Consider the following 8,413-nt stretch of genomic DNA (forward strand, 5'->3'; position numbering starts at 1 on the left):
CGCTTCCTTAGTCTGTTCCTAATCCTTTTCTTTTTCCCAACCATTACATAGTGCAGATGCCCCTCAGTTTAACTGTGGATTTCTTTCCTGTTCTTTCTTCACCCCTTAGATCAGCGGTGCTCAACCTGTGGGTCTCGACCCACAGGAACTGTATTAAAGGGTTGCAGCATTAGGAAGGTTGAGAACCACTGCCTTAGATGAATCTCATCCAGGCTTGGGGCCTTAAATACCATTTATATGGTTATGACTCCCAAATACATATCTCCAGTCCAGACCATTCTCCTGAACTCTAAATCTATATAACCAACAGTCTACTTTGAAATCTTCATTTGGAGGACGACTAGGTATCTCAAGTAGAACATGTTTCACCCTCTCCCCAGTTTGTCTGGTAGTCTTCCCCATCTTTGTTAATGAAGCGCTATTCTTTTGGTTACTCAAGCCAAAAACCTTTGAAGTACCCTTTACTCTTCCCACAACCCCATACTAATCTTTCAGACATCGTTAGTTCAGCACTTCTAATTTTACTCAGATTCTACCACTTTTCAATAACCTCTACAACCCCACTACTATTGGTCCAGGCCTACTCTATTTCTTGCAATAGACTCCTAATTTGTCTCTCTAATTCTGCCCTTAACCCTCTTCAGCCCATCCTCAACACAGCAACAAGAAGAATCCTATAAAATGTAACTCATTTCATATTTTGCTCAAAACCGTCCATCTCAGAGTAAACGTCCCAACTTTTGCTTCTAGCCAAGAGAAAGTAATGAAAATCCGATTCACTCTCCCACCTTGAACAACTGAACAAACAAAATGCATGAAACAATGCTTTTTTGGTTGTTGAGACAGAATCTCACTTTGTCACCCTCTGTAGAGTGCTATTGTGTCACAGCTCACAGCAACCTCAAACTCTTGGGCCCAAGTGATTCTCTTTTTCTTTTCTTTTTTTTTTTTTTTTTTAAGTATTATTTATTTATTTTTTTTTTGGTTTTTTTGGCCAGGGCTGGGCCAAGTGATTCTCTTACGTCACTTTCCCAAGTAGCTAGGACTTCAGGTACCCAGCACAACACCTGGCTATTTTTTTTTGTTGCAGTTGTTTAGCAGGCCTGGGTTGGGCTCAAACCCATCAGCCTCAGTGTATGTGGCTGGCACCCTACTCACTGAACTATAGGCACGGAGCCAAAACAATGTTTTTTCAAGACACTGGATGTCAGGCAATAAAGGACAGTGTTGTTTGAGAAGTGATGAACAGATGAGGCCAGCTCTACAATTGCCCAGCTTACACACTTGATATAGTTTTCAGGTCATGGTACAGGGAAGGGAAACTAAGGCACAGTCCAGCAGACTTCCTTAACTGAGGATACAGAGCTGAGAGTTCAGAGAGACCAAGGCAACTACAGCCATAAGAAAAAGTACACACAGAGAAACCCAGAAATCTCCAGAGGAACCCCTGGAATATTCAGCTGAATACATCAGCACACACACATGAGGAAATTACCTAAGGTCAGGGAAAGAACCATCTGAATGTATTAGAATAGTGTTTAGCACTTACACAGTCTGAGAATGGTGTCTGTTCAAGAGTCACAGGTCATTGGGTAGAGTACTAAGGAAGGGCTTGCCTCATTAGGGGCGTGTATTAGTCCATTTGTGTTGCTATAAAGAAAATATCTCAGACTAGAAAATTTATAAAGAAAAGAGGTTTATTTGGCTAGCAGTTCTGCAGGCTGTACAAGAAGCATGGCGCCAACATCTGTGTCTGGTGAGGACTTCAGGGAGCTTCTAATCAAGGTGGAAGGTAAAGGGGGACTAGGAGTGTCACATGGTGAGAGAAAAAACAAGAGACAGGAGTGGGTGGCAAGCTCTTTTAAACAACTAGCTCTGAGTGAACAAACAATGAGTGAACCCACTCATTATTGCTGGGAGGGCACCAAGCCATTCATGGGGGATCCACATGAACAACCTCACAACCCAAATACCTTCCAAAGGCCCCACATTCAACACTGGGAATCAAATTTCTTTCTTTTTTTTTTTAGAGGCAGAGTTTCACTTTGTCCCCCTTGGTAGAGTGCTGTGGTGTCATAGTTCACAGCAACCTCCAGCTGGAGGTTAGCTGATTCTCTTGCCTCAGCCTCCCGAGTAGCTGGGACTACAGGTGCCCACCATAACTCCCGGCCATCTTTTTGTTGCAGTTTGGCTGGGGCCAGGTTTGAATCTACTGGGGCCAGTGCTCTACTCACTGAACCATAGGCGCTGCCTGGGAATCAAATTTCAACATAAGATTTGGATGGGCCAAGCATTCAAACTATGTTGAGGAGGGGGACAAAATTAGCCTTAGATTTCACACTGCTCCAGACCCACTTGACCTCATAAAAGTAAGATATGAATGCATCAAACCGTTTCCAAGTAATTTACTGTATTCCAGAACAAACCACAAGAAGGTTTATAGTAGAGTGAAAGTATCCAGTTTTAAAAAACGTAAAATTTACATTCTGGCATCCAACCAAAGATTATTAGACATATGTACTTCTAGAGATAAAAACTATAATGGCTGAGTGTTTTTTTTTAAGATACCCTAAATAGGATTAATGAGAAATTAGACATTACAGAAGAAAAGGTTAGTGAACTTGGAGGCATAGTGATGGTAACTACTACACAGAGAAAAAATTTTTAAAAAGGAAAAGAATATTAGTAAGCTTTGGAATAACTTCAAGTAGGCTAATATACAAATAACTGAAGTCCCTGAAGAGGGGAGAGAAAAATTTCCAAACTTAACAGAAACTATGAACACATAGATTCAAGAAGCTCAACAAACCCCAAGCACGAGAAACATGAAAAAACTACATTAAGATTTCAGGCAAAACTTTAATCTGCTCAGAACCAGCGTTAAAGAGAATTAACATAGGGCAGCACCTGTGGTTCAGTGAGAAGGGCGCCAGCCCCATATACCGACGGTGGTGGGTTCAAATCCTGCCCTGGCCAAACTGCAACAAAAAAATAGCCGGGCATTGTGGTGAGTGTCTGTAGTCCCAGCTACTCAGGAGGCTGAGGCAAGAGAATAAGCTAAGCCCAAGAGCTGGAGGTTGCTGTGAGCTGTGACGCCACACCACTCTATGGAGGGCCACAAAGTGAGACTCTGTCTCTAAAAAAAAAGAGAGAGAGAGAGAGAAGCAACATAAAAGCAACTATGATGAAATTAAATCAGAAATCAACAACAGAAAGATGCTTGAGAAATCCCTAAATATTTGGAGACCAAATAACACACTTCTAAGTAAACATGGACTAAAAAGGAAATTAAAAGGGAAAGTAGAAAGTCTTTTGAATTGAATGAAAACGAAAGAAAAATAAACCTTGAATTGGTGAGATGCTGTACAGAATACCTATATTAGAAAAAAGAAATGTCCCAAATTAATGAATTCAGCTTCCACTTAAAAAACTAGAAAAATAAGCGAAAATTAAATACCTGTTAATAACAGCAGAAAAGAGAAGAGGGAATAATAAAAATAAGATATGACATCAGTGAAACAGAAGAACAATACAGAAAGTCAATGAATTTGAAGATATATTTGTGGGAAGATTTATGAAATTGATAAACTTCTAGCCAGACTGGTCAGAGAAAAAAAAAAAAGACAGGAGACAACTTACTGATATTAGGAATAGAGAAAATCACTATAGATTCTATAAACATTAAAAGGATATGGGCTGGGTGAGACCAGGCTGGTGAACATATTGAGACTTTGTTTCTACAAAAATGAAAAAAGTGGGCGTGCCTAAAGTTCCAGCAACTCAGAAGGCTGAGGCAGGACTATCACTTGAGCCCAGGAATTTGAGGCTGCAGCGATTTACAATCAGGCCACTGCACTCTGGCCTCAGCAAAAGAGTGAGACCCCATGGGCGGCGCCTGTGGCTCAGTCGGTAAGGCGCCGGCCCCATATACCGAGGGTGGCGGGTTCAAACCCAGCCCGGGCTGAACTGCAACCAAAAAATAGCTGGGCATTGTGGCGGGTGCCTGTAGTCCCAGCTACTCGGGAGGCTGAGGCAAGAGAATAGCTTAAGCCCAGGAGTTGGAGGTTGCTGTGAGCTGTGTGATGCCATGGCACTCTACTGAGGGCGATAAAGTGAGACTCTGTCTCCACAAAAAAAAAAAAAAAAAAGAGTGAGACCTCATCTCTTAAAAAAAAAAAAAAAGGTACACATGGAATTACCATATGATCTAGCAATTCCCCTCATCTTAGGATGTCTCCAAAGGAATTGAAAGCAGAGACTCAGACCCTTGTACACTAATGCTCTTTAGCATTCTTCACAATAGACAGAAGGTGGAACAACCCAGTGTCCTCAGTTGAAAGGGAAGGAAATACACCTGTCGTGGAATACTCTTCAGCCTAAAGAGCAATGAAGTTCTTTTTTTTTTTTTTTTGCAGTTTTTGGCCAGGGCTGGGTTTGAACCTGCCACATCCAGCATAAGGGGCCAGCACCCTACTCCTTTGAGCCACAGGTGCCGCCCCAGCAATGAAGTTCTTATATGTGCTACAACATGAATGGACCTTGAAGACATTATGATATGTGAACTAATCCAGACAAAGAGGAACAAAAATTGTATGATTCCACTTATGTGAGGTACTTAGAATAGGCAAATTCATAGAGACAGAAAGTAGACTAGAGGTTACCAACAGCTAGGTAGGAGGGGAGAATGGAGAGTTATTGCTTAATGGTTACAGAGTTTCTGCTAGGGTTAAAAAGTTTTAGAAATTTTATGTTAATACATAGTGGCAATCATTGCACAACACTGTGAATGCAATTAATTCTACTGAATTGTACACTTAAAATTGTTAAAATGGTAAATTTTGTTATGTATATTTTACCAAAATAAAAAAAAATTTTTAAGATGAAAGTCCTGCCACCATATGATTTTATTTCACTCATAAGTATTTACTTAAAAGAAGAGGAATTTATATTAATTACAGGCACTTGTACACAAATGTTCATAACAGATTTATGTATAATAGCTGAATGCAGGAAATAAACCAAATGCCCATCAGTAAGCCACTCAATTAAAAAAACTGTGGTATGTCCATACAAGGGAATGCTACTCAGTAGTAAAAATAATGAATTCCTGATACACGCAAAACAGGCATCAATCTCCATCCAAATCATCATGCTGAGTCAAGAAAGCTGGAGTAAAAATGTCTAGATTTTGTGATTGTATACACATATATGCATAAAATTCTACAAAGTGCAAACAAGTTTTTAGTGGCAGAAAACATCAATTTCTTAGCACTGAGGACAAAGAAAATGATTGATTGCAAAAACATGAGGATCTTTTTGAGGATAATGGTTATGCTATTATCTCCATTCACATAGCTGAGGGCATTTTTCAAAATTCATCAAACTGCATACTTTAAATTAATACAATTAGTATACATAAACTGTGTCTCCAAGTTGATTGAAGATTCAGCCCTTCACATATGTCTGTCATGAAATAGTTAAACTATTTTAATTCAAACATATGCATTTATATTGCTCTAGCTAAAATCATCTTACCAGAACTCTTTTCCTAACATACTGTTTTTAATGAGAGCAAAAGGATTAAAAACCAAAATAAAATGTTTTAAAACTATTCTTTATTTACTCTTTATCTTATTGTTTAAAAAATTCTTTGTATATTTAATGAAGTTCATATTAGTATAATAGTGTGTCTGTAAAAAATGTATGTATATATGTTTTCATGCTCAGAAATTTTACTCACAATGATGTGTAATCAAAATAATTTGAAGATGGTGCATATTGCAAGGGTACATGTCAAATGTATTAAGAGTAGAGTATAAATGTCTTAACACAACAATTAAGCAAGTTAGGTGAAGGTTATGTTAACCAGTTTGATATAAGCATTCCAAATTGTATATAAAATCAGCACATTGTACCCTATAAATGCATTAATGTACACAGTTATGATTTTTTTTTTTTTTTTTGAGATAGAACCTCAAGCTGTCGCCCTGGGTAGAGTGATATGATGTCACAGCTCACAGCAACCCCCAATTCCTGGGCTTAAGCGATTCTCTTGCCTCAGCCTCCCAAGTAGCTGGGACTACAGGCGCCTGCCACAATGCCTGGCTATTTTTGGTTGTAGTTGTCATTGTTTGGCAGGTCTGGGCTGGATTTGATCCCACCAGCTCTGGTGGCTGGCGCCTTAGCGGCTTGAGCTACAGGCGCCAAGCTCACAGTTATTATTTAATTAAAAAAAAAATTTTGAAGATCACTGCCCTATGAACTTGGAAGATTGAGAACACAGACTTCCAAGTTCTTAGGGCAGTGATCCAGAAAATGCAAAGAATTTATCTACAATTGAAGGGCTGAATTTCTCCAAGTAGATGACTGAAACCAATGGTAATATTAGAGTATATCACATTTATGGATGGGAAGACTCAAGATGGTAAAATATGATTTTTTCCTGGTTAATTTCTCTCAATTAACTCATAAATTTAATGTAATTTCAATTAGAATCCCAGTGGGTTTTTTACTGCAGCTTGACAAGAAGATTTTAAAATTTATGGAAGTAAACGTTATGAATAGCAAAAGCAATTTTGTAGAATAGAGAACAAAGACAAGATTTGAATGAATAAAAATCAGAGCATATTTTAAAGCATTTGAAACTCTGTCATATTAATATAAGAATAGAGCAGAAGAAGCAAGTTTCCAGAAGATTGACCCATGTATATGTGGAAATTTATCATGCATTATAAACGACACTTTAAATCTTCAGGTAGAGTCTGTACTAGCAAATAAATTATTTTGGAGAATCACATATGCATTTGGAAAAATATCAATAAATATACAGCCTGGCTTGAAACCATTCATAAAAGTCAATTCTAAACCTGAATATAAACAGTGAATGTATTAGATTAAATGTTTTACAAATATTATGGAGTATCTTTATATTGTGGGCAGTAGATACAGAAAGCTAATGTTCTAATGGATAAGATTAATAAAACTGACTAGGGTGGTGCCTGTGGCTCAACGGTGTAGGGCACCAGTCCCATATGCCAAAGGTGGCGGGTTCAAGCCCAGCCCTGGCCAAAAACCACAAAAAATAAAAAATAAAACTGACTAAATCAAGATAAAATTTTATATGATGAAAGACAACATAAATTATAGGAGAAAATATTTCAACATGTAACAAAGAGTTTATGCGAATATGTATATGAAGTACTTCTACAAATTAATAAGAGGCAAATGACCCATTAAAAATGTGGCCAATAATATGAATAGATAAGAAATTCTCTGTAGAAGAAACATAAAATGCTATTCAACCTTCCTATTGAGTACTAAAAATAAAGTAAATCAACAATGGGATATGTTTTAGGAATCGGATTGGCAAATAGTAACAAAATTTGTGTCAGCTTGTGATGGGGATATGGTATACAAATTCATTCATACAAGAATATGAAACACAACTCATGGAAAACAAATTGAAAACATCTATCAGAATTTTTAAATGAGCATTTTCCATGACTCAGTAGTTGTTTGTTAACATCTGCCTAGGAGATATTCTCACACCTATGCAAAAGGAAGTATGTACAAGAATATTCATTGTAATATCGTAATAGTAAAAAAATGGAAACAGGCCAGATTAGATTATACAAACCTAATCCTGACACTCTAGGATTAGGGTGAGTTGGGAAGATTGCTTGATCTCAGGAGATCAAGACCAGCTGAGCAAGAGCATGACCCTGTCTCTACTAAAAGTAGGAAAATACTATTTGGGAGGCTGAGGCAAGAGACTCGCTGAAGCCCAAGAGTTTGATGTTGCTGTGAGCTGTGATGCCATAGCACTCTATCAAGGGCGATATAATGAGACTCTCTCAAAAAAAAAAAAGAAAGAAAAGAAAATGAAAATCCAAATACCTACTAAAAGAATAATTATTAAATAAGATGTGTTTAATTCATACTAATATGCAACAGTGAAAAAGAACAGGATAGATTCAAACTTACAGTTTTGAGTGAAAAGAAGCTGCAGAATGTGATGTGATCTATATTATACATTTTCTTTAAACACATACAACACAAATAAAATACTTTTTCTATGGCAAGATATGTTTATGAAGCTGTAGTTAAAGGAGCCTTTAGCCTTACCCATGTACAATGTTTAATTAATTGATTATTGTTTTTACAAGTGACTAGGTGATAAATTAATTATGTAATTAAAAGTTAATAATAATTATTTTTCAAGCTATCATTTTGCCGCAGTTTTTTTCCCTATTTTTAGCACAGATGGGGGTTTCACTCTTGCTCTGGCTGGTCTTGAACTCCTGGCCTCAAGTGATCCTCAGCCTCCCAAGAGTGCTGGGATTACAAGCAAGCGCCACAGCACCCCCAGTCAGAGCCATCTTTTCCTAGCAAAAATTTGTACAAAAATGCAAGT

This window comes from Nycticebus coucang, chromosome 12 (genome assembly GCF_027406575.1).
Source record: "Nycticebus coucang isolate mNycCou1 chromosome 12, mNycCou1.pri, whole genome shotgun sequence".
Classification (NCBI taxonomy): Eukaryota; Metazoa; Chordata; class Mammalia; order Primates; family Lorisidae; genus Nycticebus; species Nycticebus coucang.